The 15,111-nt window shown below is 44.2% G+C and overlaps 1 pseudogene; it reads right to left on the bottom strand.

The window, feature by feature from the left end:
• Positions 1-3,551: 3,551 nt before the first annotated feature.
• On the bottom strand, positions 3,552-3,670 carry LOC120622266 (uncharacterized; annotated as a pseudogene).
• Positions 3,671-15,111: the final 11,441 nt, after the last annotated feature.

Genomic DNA, 15,111 nt, shown 5'->3' with positions numbered 1-15,111 from the left:
TATTAGGTGTCATAGAGTAAGTGCTTCGTAAGTGGCTATTTAATAAATGAATGGATTTAATGCTCCAGGCACAGAGCCAAAGTCATTACAATGAGTGTCGCAAACAACCAACCCCAGTCCTCTGTCCATTCTAAGCTTGCACAGTGTCCAGGATCTGCGGCTTATAGCATTAGACATTTTCAAGAGGCTTAAGGCCAAGGGCTTTTTCTAATGTCAGGTTCTAATTTCAGGAACCTCCAGGGAGAGGTTCCTCTATTAATACCCTTCACTGAGCCTTTCTCCTTAAATGCCTTTCTTAGGCACAGTCATGGTGGCCTGGGGCTCAATCCAGCTCCCTTTGAATTTATAATTTAGGGGCTTAGGGAAAGTTTATTGCTGTCATGTAGGAAGGAAAGGAGGCTTTTTTACTCATCACTGAGATCTTGAGCAAACTTGTCTCCAAAATTTGGGAGCCAGGCAGCCTAGGGATGGTGGACTGTCAATTACTGGAGGGCTCATTAGTTTCTCCTCTCCTGGGCTCATCAGGCATAGAGGGAAGCCAGCCCCAGCAGAAAGCAGGTGTGTGAAATAGAAACTCATCTGGGGCTCACAATACCCCCCACTTAGGCCAACTCCAAAAGCTCATAAAATAGCCCCGTGGCTCAGCCAGCTTGCTTCCATAACAATGACACATTCAAAGTTTTCTTTAACAAGGCCCATTCTGCAGCTCTTTGTTGCATCAAAGGGGACAAATCTGCCATTTTGTCCTGTCTTGATGCCCTTATTTTTACCCCTTGTGACTGGGAAGACGTTAGAGTCTCTTGAAGGCCAACTGCAGCCCTTAGTGGGTGGTGCCAGAGGAAAGGGAATGTAAAACTTGGATTAGCAGCTGACAGCAGTCACGTGTCCCCAGCACCAAAGGACCAATGATTCCAGGCCAATAGAGAGTGTCATTGTTGGAATTCTAGTCCATTCTATTGTCTAGTCAGGATAGACTTTTGTTCTTCCCTTTTTATTTTCTCTTTCTTCCTTATTTTGTGTGTGTGCGTGTGAGTGCGCAGGACTAGAGAAGGAAAGGGACTGGGAACACTCATTAGTTGAGGGATATTTAGATAAAAAGTTATATCTCACGTACCTCCACACACTACGCGTGTGCCCTATACAATACCCTCTCAGCCCTTGAAGACCTTCGCATGGTTCCCCGTATATAGATATTCTGGTCTTTTTCCCAGCCTGGCGGAGAGATGTGTAGGAATAACAAACGAGAGAATTAAGGACCTGAAACAACTTTTTTTTTTTTTTAGATTTTTCACGTTTCTGTACTTGACTCAACGCCCCAAATAATCACATTTTGATCAACTTGTCTCTTTTTCCCTGATAGCAAAGATAAGATCCAGCTTATATAGAACCAGACAGAATTCAGTTTAGCTACAATGCTCAGTACACTGCTTGACACATAATAGGTGCTCAAAAAAATATGTTAACTGGGTGAATGAACAAGTGGTAGATAGAGGGGAAACCTTAACAGCTGGATAATACTGTGGAAAGAGCATTGGAACTAGAGAGAACTAGGTTCACACTCTGAACCTGCTCCTTCCCGTGTGCCCCTGGGAAAGTTACTTGACCTTCTCAGCCTCAGTTTTTCTCACTAATGAAAGCAAAGATGAACACAAACAGCGCTGCTGTTATTGCTATGGTGAAAAGAAAATAGATGATACACGTACTACATAATATACATCGCTGCAGCGGCTGCCTGACATGAGCTAGAAAATACATAGTAGCTACTTTCGTGATTGTTTTTAGGAGTTGGGAACACTCCCGCTCAAGAGGTATGGAGAATGTTGGAGAAGAATGGATTCTTATCTCCTAGTATTATTCGCACACAGTCATGTCCAGAGGCAAAAGGTGAAGACTGAAGGCCTGAGCCTGCCTCCAGAATGGAAGATCCGTATTTCCATTCCCTGTGGGATATGCTTGTTTTTTTACCGCCTCTCTGGTGCTTTGTGAGATGCAGTCTGGTTTCAGAACCCCTTGCAGCTGGGGCCAAATGAGAGGCACCCGCCTCCATGAAGTGCGAGTGAGGGCTCACGTGCCGTGTCTACCTGGATCCTCAGCCCTTCAGTGCAGCAGCACTTGTGGGTCACCTTCTGTGGAACAAGGTGTGGTGCCAGGCACTTGCACATACTGTAATTTCATTTAATACAACCACTCTGCAAAACAGATGTTTTCTCTCCATTTTCTAGATGAGGACAGTGAGTCTCTGACAAGGGAATTGACTTCAGACAGTGGTTGGAGTTTTAGCGTGCACCAGGATCACCTACGGGACTTGGTAAAACACAGACTGCTGGTCTTCTGCTTGAGTTTCTGATTCTGCAGGTCTGTGATGGGGCCTGATAACTAGCATATCCACAAATTCCTAGGTAATGTGGATGCTGCTGCTCAGGGCCCAGACTTTGAGGACTGCTGACTTTCGAAGTCATGGCTAGGAAGTGGCAAGTCAGGGATTGAAACCCAAGGCTTATGATCCCAAATCTAGAGTCCTTTGCCATCTACCTTGGCTCCCCTCTGCAGAGTGCCTGGGTAGGATCTCTATCAACGCCCTGAAATCTTGCCACCTGGGGGTTGGGTAGACGGGCTGGGGCCACTTTAAATCTACAGGGCCCCTGAGAAATGGGCTAAAGCAAAAGCAAGCACTGAGTGCTCTGGGCTCCAGCGCAATGGGAGACGGTCCGGGACGGAGGCCCCTAGAACTTTATTTACAGGGTGTTTTATGGGCAAGTTGTTGTGCCAGCATCAGGGCCTGGTGAGGAGCTCAGCACTGCCAGAATCAACAGCAGCCTGAGCAGGCAGGAAGGTTCAGCCCATGGGGGCCTCCACTGCAGGACAGTTTTAAATTGCTACTGTATTTAATTTTTAATCAAGCTACTTCATTGGTTGAGGGAATAGGAGAAGGGGGAAGTAGGCGAGCTGTAGAATGAGCTGCGAGAAGTTGTATTTTTCTCCATTTGGGGCTCATTGGGGATTCTGTACGGAGAGGTCCCGCGGGGCTCACTGCCGATGTTTATGTCAACTCCTGTGCTTGATAGGTTCGAGGTTCGTGCTTCCTGGTTAGTAGGACCCAGGAGGCTGGGGAACCCAGCTGCTCCCGGCACACATTTCGCCATTCCTGCAGACAGGGACTGACTTTGACCTTTGTGGGTCCCGAAATAGAAGCCAGAACTAGCATGAAGCACCATAAAACTTCTTGGCAGCCACACGCTGTCACCCAGCTCTTCAGGCCTCAGACTAGCCGAGGATATACAAAAGGACCTCGTGGAGGCAGAGGGGTGGCCACTGAGGTCTTTCCAGGGCACCGCTATCCTGAAATCCCAAGGATTTTGTTTCTCCTTGAACTTCACAGCCCAGAGGTAAAGGCAGGCATCATTGCCACTGAGATAGGGGCATATTCCAAACACGCATCCTTCTTTGCCTGTTTTTTTTTTCTTTTTTCAAGGCAAGGTAACCCGTGATTGACCTCACAGATTGCAAGGACCTTGTCAGTTTACAATCCCTTATTTTTTTTTTATTTTTCACGCCTACAGCACTTGGTTTTCTTAGGTGGTCTCCCATCCAAGTACTAACCAGACCCGACCCTGCTTAGCTTCCGAGATCAGACGGGATCGGGCTTGTTCAGGGTGGCATGGCTGTAGCTTTGCTTGTTTTACCCTCATGAGCCCCCAGCAGGAATTCAGCGCCACTCCTGCCTCAGAGCAGTTTAACTCAACTGAGCAGTGAGAACATGAGACTGAGGAAACCCCACCCCTAAAAAGTGGTAGTAATAATAATTATTGTTGTCACTCATGCAGGGCCTACTAAGAGCTGGCCACTGTTCACATATTGATTGATTTCATCATCTCAGTAACAATGACTTTAGTACTGTTATTATTGCAGTTTTGCAGACAGGAAAACTGAAGTACTGGGGAGTTGAATAACTTGGCCAAGACCACATAGCTAGAGAACGAGTGAACCTGGATTTGAGCTTGGGTGGTTTGGCTCTAGAGTGTGTGTGTACCCTTGACCTCCTCTTTATACTGAAGCCCGACCCCCCACAACCCCTCACCTACCACTGCAGCTGTTTTACAAACTCCTAATCCCATGGCCTCCAATTGTGTGGTCATGGTCACCAGTGTTCACATGACATGTAGAGATATATCACTTTGCAGGAAATGAGATGGCAGGAAGATGACAGTGGGGACATAGACTTCTTAGAGAAGACCAGGAGAGAGGGTCTGTGACCCTGGAGACTGTAGAATGTAGCAGAAAGCAGTAGGATTTGGATTCAGAAGACCTAGCTCCTCAACCTGCTGCCTGAGTGACCACGGGCAAGTGCTATAGACTGAATGTCTGTGTCCTCCCCAGATTCAAGTGTTGAAGCTGAATTCCTAATGTGATGGTATTAGGAGGTGGGTCCTTTGGGAGGTAACTAGATCATGAGGGTGGAGCCCTCAGGAGTGGGATTAGTGCCCTTAAAAGAAGAGATATGATCTCTCTCGTGGCCACGTGAGGATACAGAGAGAAGGCAGCTGTCTACAAGCCAGGAAGTGGGGCCCTCACCAAGCACTTTGGTTTTAGATTTCCCAGCCTCCAGAAGAGTGAGGAATAAATGTTTATTAGGTCATCTTGTCTACGGTAGTTTTGTTATAGCAGCCCAAACAGACTAAGACAGCAAGTAATTTATCAGTTTCCTTATATACAAAATGAGGATAACTCTGTTGTGGGTTGAATTGTGTCTCCCAAACTTTGTATGTTCAAGTATTAATCCCCCACTACCACAGAATATGGCTGTATTTGGAGATAGGGCTTTTAAAGACGTCATTACAGTAAAGCGAGGCCATATAGATGGGCCCTAATCCAATATGTCTGGTGTCCGTATAAGGAGAGGTGACTGGGACACAGACATGCATAGAGGGAACAACATGCGAAAGCACAGGGAGGAGAAGATGGCCATCTGCAGGCCAAAGAGAGAGGCTTCAGAGGAACTCGACCCTGTCAACATCGAAATCATGGACTTCCAGCCTCCAGAACTGTGAGAAAATACATTTCTGTCGTTTAGGACACCCAGAGTCTGTGGTACTTTGTTATGGAAAGCCTAAGACAGCTACCTTATGGAAATGTTGTGAGAACCAAAGGATTGTCAGCAAAGGCTCTTACCATGGTGGGCGGCATACAAAGGGCAGGAACTGGAATGAATTAGGTCAAGCAAGAGAATAACAAAAGGACCCACCTTTGTCTGAAGGCATCAGGCGTGGGAGATGTGGGATTCTGTGGGCGGAATAACCCAGGAATCTCAGCAGTAGGGGCTTGTTTCAAATAGAACTCAGGATTCTACTGGAACCAACCAAAAAAGATGTATTTTTTCTAGGAGCAGAGGGGACTAATTTGATGGCCTAGCTTTATTCATTCATTCAACCAACAGTTATTGAAGGTCTGCTATGTGTGGGTACCAAGCCTGGACTGAGAGCATCCAGGAAGGCTTCCAAGAGACAGCGACTCCCGAGCTGAATTCTGAAAGATGAGTAGGAGTTAGCCAGTTGAAGAAGTAGGTGACAACTGTGTGTCCATGTTAGACTTGGGCTGAGAGAAAGACCAGGTGCAGATCCTACTTGGATAAATCAAACAAAGGTTCCTTATTTACAGAGTAGGAAGGAACTCAGAACACAGGACAGAGACACCAACAACCTTCCCCAGGACAATGACCCATAGCTGCAGGTGAGAACTGAATAAATGAGGGTCACATTAGATTTTTCTGAAAGTCTGTCTCCTTCTGGACAAGGAAGTATTTCTAGGTTTTGTGGGTATTGAAGTTTAGTTTGGAAAGGCCCTCTTTAAGAAAAATAATAAAATTATGAATAGATACCAAGTACAAAGTCAATATTTATTTAGAATGAAAAATGAAATGAGTGCAAAGTAAACATTTTAAAAAGCTAGCAAATATAGCCAACATCCATCTTTCCAGGGCATTGGAAATGAGGGCCCTGAAGCTTAGCTCCCAGTGTACCTGCTTTCCTTCGCACATGTAAACACATACCTATATCTAGATGCAAGGGAAGAGCATCTGGCACACAACCTACACAGCATTCTTGCCAGAGACCTCTCGCCTAGGCCAAGTACATGGCCATCTCAGAGTACTTTGGCCGCAGTGCATACGTAGTACACTGAGGCATAACGAAACCAAACCTGATTCAGACTCTTCAGCATAGCCTGGTTGTGCACATTCCTGAATTCCATGCGTCGAACTAGAACAAGGGTTGGGTACCCAGTAGACTCTGAGTCAGGCCATCAAGCCTTTAGACCAACTGTGGAGCCTGTCCTGCACAGGCAGTCTAGGCAGGAGGCACAGGTTGTGCAAAGACCTAGAGGGAAGGGGAGGCAAGACCCTTTTGAAGGGCGGCTGGTAGTTCAGTGAGGCAGAAGTTGATGTGTGTGGGCCAAGAGGGAGAAGAAGGGTGTGGAGAAGTATACAGTTTGGAGGGGGCCAATCCTGAAAGGTTTTGTATAGGTGCTAAAGAATTTTCCTTTTATCGAAGGCAATGGGAACTCATTGAAGAAAGCTGAATATGTAAAAGGCATAGTCAGATTGCATTCTTGGAAAATCACTCCAAAAGCAGTGTAGAAGGTCCAGGTGGCTTCGTACAGCGGGGAGACTGTTCAGGAGGCTAAAGAAATCGCGTGCATGTGGCGGCCTTGCCGGGAGGTCAGAAGCGGAGCATGCCATCCCCTCTGGCTGTGAAGGGGTCACAGACCATACCGCTGTTTCAGTGAGGTGGCAGCTCCACTCTCAGAGCCCTCGTTCCCAGGGTGCATACCTGCCACCCGCTAGGTTCCCAGGGTCCCTCCAAACCAGCTGCCCTGCAGTATGTACCTAGTCCAGCAGCTAGATCACCGTCCTCCTTTGATCACCAGGCACTTTTGGCACATGTACTCATCTACTGGATGTCTCCCTTTGTGGTGAATTCCCTCCCAGAAGACCAGAAGTTTTTATAATTTGACCTCTGCCAGCTGCCCCTAGTCTCCTGCTCGGCCCTCCAGTGCACCTGCCATGCCTTCGTGTGCCTGGAACCCAAACGTAGATACTTAGAGTCCCTGTCCCCATGTCCCCATACTAAATTACATGTCAGTACATGTAATTAGATACTCAAAGATGTGACTATTGTTCAGATTTGGGGGTGTTTTTGTTTTGTCTAGATTTTTTTTGTTTATTAACTTTGTTGTGGTCGTTTTAGTTTGGTTTGAATCTCAAGAGCAGAGGGTTGAGATAACCATAGTCCTCATTCTCTGTCATCTCTTCATGATCTGTGCAAGGTCTCTTATTTATTTATTTTTCTTATTTCTGTTCTAGAGTGACCATACACTATGCATTGATCTATGCCATTTTATATAAGGGATTTTGGTATCTGCAGGGGGTTCTGGAACCAATCCCCCATAAATACTGATAGATGACTTAAATTTTGAGGGAGTCAAAACTTATATGAGGATTTTTAAATGTGCGGAGGTTGGCACATTCAACTGTATTTGTCATACAAGCAAGAATATTTTTGAGAGGGAAAAAAGGTACTTTAAAATTATCCTGGACCACAGGTATAAACCAGGCCTCCCACGGGCAAACCAAAACAGATAGTCCCCCTGCCTGTACTTTATGTCCCTTCCTATGTCCCTCTAAGCGGCCATTCTATTTGTTTAATTTGTGTGTTTTCATTTTATATATTCCTATAATAGGTATATTTTGTTTTGTTTTGTGCATGCATCTTTAGCTTATATAGAGGACATTTTACTGTGGCTCTACTTCTGTTTCTTACCTTTTTTCACTAAGAACTGTTTATATTTACATAAAATCTGTTGCTTCTACTGGAAGCCTAATACTCTGTGTTGTGCAACCACTGCATATATAAATGTACCCACGTGGTGAGGGGCACCCACCTGACGAGGGACACCCAGGTTGCCCAGAGTCACCCCATCACAGGTAACGCCACAGTGATTCTCTTTGTTTGGGAAACCGACAGGGCTGCTGTGAGAACTGCTTTGGGATCTCAGGAGCAGAATTGCTGGATTGTTATTTAAGTCAGTAGTGCTGAATTACTCTCCAAAATTTGCCTTACTCTTTGTGTGTGCTGTATAAATTCCAGCTCCGGCCCAACTGGGACATCTGGGGAAGAGGAGACTGAGGACAGAAACCAAGCGAGTACCAGAATTTAAGGAGTGAGCAAAGGGAGCGGTAATTGTTAGGTATTTTATCTAACAGCTTTTCATTAAGCACTTATTAGAGTTTGTGGTTATATTGTCATTCGCACGATTATTTGATTAATAGCTGTATCTTCCACTGAATGTATGCTACCTCAGGACAGGGACCTTGTCCATTTGATTAGTTTTATCCCTAGCACCTAACATACTGCCTGGCACAGAAGAGACACGATAAATATTTATTGAATTAATTAATGAGTAAAAGTAAAATACAGAGGATAATCATAGATTGTTGTAAGTCAACAAAGGAAAAGACAGTACGATATGTTAAAGAATAACTGAGATGAGGGAAGAATGTAGATAGATCTACAGGGAAAGATTCTTGGAGGAGCCGAGAGAGAAAAGCAGAGAATGGATCATCCATATGGAGAATTGAGGGAAGACCATTTCAGATAGAAAGACAGTATGTTCAAAGGGTTTAAGGCAGCTAAGGTTTTGGCATGTCATGGGAATTCAATGAGGGATCTTAATCGGGAAAGTAAAATAATAAGTGAAAACAGGAGGCTTCGCAGATGGAAGATGATGGTGGCTTTAACTTAGTGGTGAAAAGACGAAAATGTGGGTGGGTTCGATGTGCATTTTAGAAGTGGAAGACAGAGCATGGTGAATGATCAGGTGTAGGGCAGGGGGAAAATACATAAATCAAAGTTGACGTGAGCAATTGTGTGAGTGGTGGTGCCATTTATCGGAAGAGAAAAACTAGGAAAGAAATTATTGACTACTATAGGATCATGAAAATATTCTATGTTTTCTTTTAAAAGCTTTATTGATCTGCCTTTCACATTTAGATTTGCCATCCATCTAGAATGGATGTTTGTGATCAATGTGAAGGACGAGTCAAGATTCTTTATTTCCCCTGTGGACACCCAATGTTTCAAAGGACCATCATGTTGCCATTGCTAGGTAGTGCCATCTTTGTTATAAAATAAGTATCCATATATTTTTGAGCTTATTTCTCGACTTTCTGTTTTGTTTTATTGGTATATTTATCTATGCTTTCCCCTATTCTAATCTACCTTGATTACTGTAATTGTGTAAAAAGTCTTGATAACCAGTAATGTAAATCTTCCAATTTTGTTATTCTTCTTACAAGATTTTCTTGGCTTTTACCATTTTTATATAAATGCATTAAAATAAAATAAGATAATAACAAACAATAAGATTATTATAGATTGAATTGTGTCCCCCAAAAAAGATACATTGAAAACCTAACTCCCAGTATCTCATAACGTGACTTTATTTGGAAATAGGATCTTTGCAGATGTGATCAAGTTAGGATAAGGCCTTACTGGAATAGGATGGGCCCTACTCCGTTATGACTGGTGTCCTTATAAGAAGGGGAGAAGACACAGACACAGGTGAGAAGGCCACGTGACAATAGAAACAGAGATTAGAGTAATGTAGCTACAAGCCAAGGAACACCAAAGACTGATGACCAGAAGCGAGAAAGAGGCAAGAAAGGGTTCTTCCCTACAGATCCCAAAAGGAACATGACCCTGTAGACACCTTAATTTCCAACCTCTAGCCCCCCAGAACTGTGAAACAATAAATTTCTGTTGTGTTAAGCCACCCAGTTTGTGAGATTTTGTTATAGCAGTTCTAGGAAACTAATACAAAGATGTTATAACAAAAAATTTTATTCCAATAAATTGGAAAATTTAAATGAAATAGACAAATTCCTAGGACAATATAACTTACAAAATTAACACAAAAAGAAATTGGAAAAATCCTATATCTATTTAAAAAAATTGGATCTGTAATTATTAAAAAAAAAAAATTATCCACAAAGAAAACTGCATACCCAAATGACTCCACCATTGAATTTTATCAAACTCTAAAAGATGCATCTTAAATCATCAGAAATATGGAGAATTGTTCAAGGCTAGAGTTACAATAATAGCCCAGGCAAAAATGATGAAGACTTACATTCTTTCAGTGAAAATGGGAATGGTAAAGAGAAGATACACACTAGAGATAATAGGAAGAAAAGGTAGAATGACACCCTGGTCATAGCTGAGCATCTGAGTCAATAGTTGTGACATTCGTTGAAACCCAAAACAGGGAAGGTATAGCCCGAAGGAGAAGGTTGATGGGGAATTGAAATTTGACCTGTTGAGTGTGATCTCCAAAAAGGGATGTCAAATAGATACCGGATGTGTAACTCAGGAATGCAGTGTGGGTTGGGAGTTCAGATTTAAGAGTTAGGAGCCCACTGAGTAATATTTGAAGCTGTGAGAGTGGATGAGATCTCCTCAGAAAGGAGTTTGAACTCAGAAGAAAAGAGGGACAATGAGAGACCCTGAAGGATGTAAAGACTTAATTGTTGTCAGTTATGAAGCTATTGCAATCTAAAAACAAAGACAAAAACAAAAACAAAAAACAAACCTACCCAACTAGATTAAATAAAAAGGAAAAATTGTTATTCCATGCAACAAGTGATCTCAAGGTAGGGTAACTGCAGCATTGGTGACTAGGTCAGAAGGATTCTGTATTGCTTTTCTGGGGCTGCCATAACAAAGTCACACACGTCGACTGGTTTTAAAAAATAGAAATGTATTTTCTTACGGTTCAGGAAGCTATAAGTCCAAAATCAAGTTGTCAGCAGGGCTATGTGCCCTCCAAAACCTGTAAGAGAGACTCTGGTGTCTGCCTCCATCATTATATGGCCATCCTCTTTTTGTGTGCCTCCTCTTCTTATAAAGACACCAGTCATATTAGATTTAGAGCTCATTCTACTCCAATGTGACCTTATTTTAACTAATTACATCAGCAATGACACCATTTCCAAACAAGGTCACATTCTGAGGTGCTAGGGTGAGGACTTCAACATATCTTTTTAGAGGACACAATTCAACCATACAGACCCTTCCCATCTTTATGCTTTGCCATTCTCAACAAGCTGGCTTGCCTTTAGGCTGCTCTCCCAATGGTCAAATCTGGCTGCAGCAGCCCCATGCATCATACCTAGCACAGCAGTGTCCATCAGATGAAGAGGGTTCACCTCTTTCTTGTATCACTTTTAGAAGCAACGAGAACTTGCCAAGACCCAGCAGATTTCGTCTCATTTCTCATTAGCAAACACTTTATTATTTACATATGCATGTATAATCCTACCACAGGGAAGGGACGCAAGACCACTGATCACAACTGGCTTGAACCAGTGGCTCTCAAATTTGAACGTGCATTAGGATCAGCTGAAGGGCTTGTTGAAACACAGGTTCCTGGGCTCCATGCCCAGAGCTTTCAGTTCAGTAGATCTGGAGTGAGGTCAGAGAATTTGAATTTTTGATGAATTCCCAGGTAAGATTGGTGCTGCTAGTCCTGGCACCGCACTTTGAGGACCAGTGGTTTAGACTGATGAGGATTCATCTCAGACGACTGGGCCCAACTCCTGGGAAGTGCACTGCCACACAGAGGAGGAAGGATACCCAAGCAAAGTCAGGATTCCATCAGAAAGGAGCAAGGGGAGAAAACCGCTGGGTCAGCAATCAGTGGTGTCTGCTACAGAGTGGCCAAAGAACAGCCCGGAAGAGGCTGAGAAGGAGTATGTCCAGATAGGCAAGAAGGAAATCAGAATGGAGCAATGTCAAGGGAGCTGTGGAGAAGAGATTCAAGGGAAGAGTGGTCAGCACCATTAATGTCACCAAGAGGGCCAGGAAGGTGAGCACTGAAATGTAACCATTGGATTGGACAACTAAGAGGTCTTTATTGATCTTAGCAAGGGCACTTTTATTTTGAAAACGAGACATGGTTACAGTTATACAAAATACAGAGTTACATATATCATTGTCTGAGACTGATGCTGAGTGCTATAGCTAGTTTCTAGAGCTGGGACTGGTTTTCCTGGAATCCAGATAACTAAGTGGGTGATAACAAGAGGCAGTGGGTTTTGAATTACTGCTGAGCAGTGAAATAAATATACTGAGACAGAACTCGGTGTTCTGAGCTCAAGTTCAAACATAGCCACATCCTGAGTCCTGAGTTACAGACAAGTGGTTGTGACTGGGGAGGAAAGGTTTGCACATCCTCATCTATTTGCTGAGCCACACATCTGTCTCCACATATGTTCAGATATGTATATGTACCCATCGATTCCTATCTACTTCTATTTCTGCACATCTATGGTCTAGCTTCACGTACATATGTAGTTAAGTCCAGTTTCTGCCACTTGCTACTGGAAAATCTCTCTTGGCTCCATTTTTACATCTGTGAAATAGAGATAATGATTGCACCTCTCATAGAATTGTGAGAATTAAGTGAGATCTTGTGTATAAATAAAAATGTGTATGTATGTAAGGTAATTGTTACTATGGCTACATATCTATTACTCTCTCTACACATAACATCATCAGCTAGTTAGCAATTGATTACAAGCGTTGCACGAGTACAATTTTAAAAGCATATTTTCCTTTATGAGTCCAACTAGAAGATATTCTGGAAAAGGCAAAACTATGGAGACAGCAAAAAGATCAGTGTTTGCCAGGGCTTTCGGGGAGTGGGGGAAGGGATGAATAGGTGGAGCACGGAGGATTTCTAGCACAGTGAAACTACTCTGTGGGACACCGTAATGATGGAGACATGTCGTTATACATTTGTTCAAACCCAGAGAATGTACAACACCAAGTAAACCTTAATGCAAACTATAATCTTTGGGTGATCATGATGTGCCAACATAGGTTCATTGATTACAGCAAATATACACTCTGGTGGGGGATGTTGATAATGGGAGAGGCTATGTGTGTCGGAGGTGGGTAGGCGGTGTGTGGGAAATCTCTGTACCTTCCATTTGATTTTGCTGTGAATCTAAAACTGCTCTAAGATAATAAAGTCTTTTTTTAAAAGTACATTTTAGCGATCAACTTATACCCTCCTAAAAATGTTATACTGAGAGGTACATATAGATTTCCTTCTAGCGTTGCCTGTAAACATATACACATCTATTCTACCTGTCTACTGTCTTTCTACCAGCTATCTATGTAAATAACATGTAGGCACAGAATTTCCTTCTATGGACACTGGTGTGTATAACTCTCTCTCCTTATGTAAATGAGAAATGTGCTATTCCTTGCCCTCTGAGAATCAGATGCCAATATGGGATTAAATGTGCAAGGATTTTATCAGGGGAAATCCCTGTGAGGGAAAGACGGAGAGGGATCCAGTGTGGGGAGACCTATCAGATTGTTCTACAAGTCTGATTCCAGTGAAGGAGAGAGTGAAGGAAAGTTGAGTGGAATCTCCCTAGACTGCCATGCAATGTAAGAAAGGCTCGGCAAGGCTGCTGGGGAGTCCTCCAGCCAGTCGGTCACCAGAGGAGTCCTCTGTCTCCCAGAAGTGGGCCTCTCTCAGCATCCCTGCCATACTCAGCCACTGGCCACAAGCAGCCCATGGGAGGCATGGCCTCAGCATAAGTGCTGCCATAGGCAAGAGCGGCAGGTGGAGCTCTTGACCAATTACCCTCAGCGTAGTTGGCAGTCCAGGGGTGGTGCATCCTCATGGCCACCCACTGGAGTTCCATCTATTTTTGCATTTGATCCAAACACTCCAGATTAAAAAATCAGAAAATCAGTTCAGACTTGGAGAATTCACTTGGGGACAGAATTGCCTGTGTGGTCCTCCTTGCTACCATGCTGCTCTGGAAGGAGCCTCTGCTCAGAGAGGCCCTCAGGCTAGTGCCTCAGGAAGGTCAGGGCGGTGGCTGCCCAGGAGCTTGGCTTGTGCTCTGCTCCAGCAACGCCTCAGGGAACTCTGGCTGAGCTTACTGCTGCTGCTCCTTAGCTACTTTCAGGGAAGCTTTCCCTGCCCGAGGATGGAGAAGCCAGGACGCCCTTGGCTGGTGTCTGCAGGGGCCCCCACCTCAGGCCAGGCACAAGGTGAGTGGGGACCACCCCCTCTGGGATTCCCCATCACATCTCCCTTCTCCTTCTTTGTGGCAGGGCTGCCTGTCTAGCCCTGATCAGAGGACAAGGGACCGAGGCTGGCCAACAAGACCAATGGCTCTGTGTCAATCACCTTGTGTCCAAGGCCGAGTTTCACTGATGAAATCACGGAGAGCCACAGTGGCCCAAGCCCAGTACTGTACAGATGAAAGTCTTATTTATGTGAAAGATATATCTGCAGAGGGAGCAATAAACTGTAAAGTATGAAGGTTTGCAGCAAACGCTGTAAAGTTTTATATTCCTGAAAACTAGGGATAAAAGATATAACCATTTAAAGCAAAGTGGATAAAAGGGGCTTCTACATGATTGTAAAACAGCCTTATAATGGTTAATTGCTGGGTTCTTATTACAGCAGTGAGAGTCAAAATAACCTTAAAAATGTACATGGAAAGTGAGAGAAGGGAGAAGAGAAGAAGATAGGAGGAAAGAGGGTTTGGGCCTCAGTTCCCAAGTGTTCTCAAATGGGGACCACTGTTATTCCTACGAGCCTGCCCTGTCCCCAGCCCCGAGGGGTGGTCGCTGCCCAAGCCCACCTAGATATTCCCATTCACTGCTACAAAGCCCCTGAGCGATTGTGAACAAGTCATTTCCCCTCCCCGGGCCACAGCAACTTCTTTACAATGAAAGAGTGCACGATGATCACCCCGGTCCCTCCACCTCCAGTACTCAGTCAGCATTGTTTATTCAGCATCTCGACGTTCCAGGCACAGAGTGAGGAGGGTGGCGGGGCAGAGGATGAAGGCTGAGATTAGTGGAGAAGACGGACAGTTAAACTGATCCTCGCAGTTCTGTGCAGTGAGCTGTAGAACAGAGGTGTGTGTGGGTATGATGCATAGAGAAGGATGTATTAGGAACTCTAAGACGAGAGGAAACTAAGCTGGACCTTGGAGGTTGACTAGGAACTTGAGGAACTAACACG

The sequence above is a fragment of the Pteropus medius genome, unplaced genomic scaffold (assembly GCF_902729225.1).
Source record: "Pteropus medius unplaced genomic scaffold, Ma_sr-lr_union100, whole genome shotgun sequence".
In the NCBI taxonomy this organism is placed as follows: Eukaryota; Metazoa; Chordata; class Mammalia; order Chiroptera; family Pteropodidae; genus Pteropus; species Pteropus medius.
Note: the sequence above shows the minus strand (reverse complement) of the source record. Positions and strands in the feature narration are given on the sequence as shown.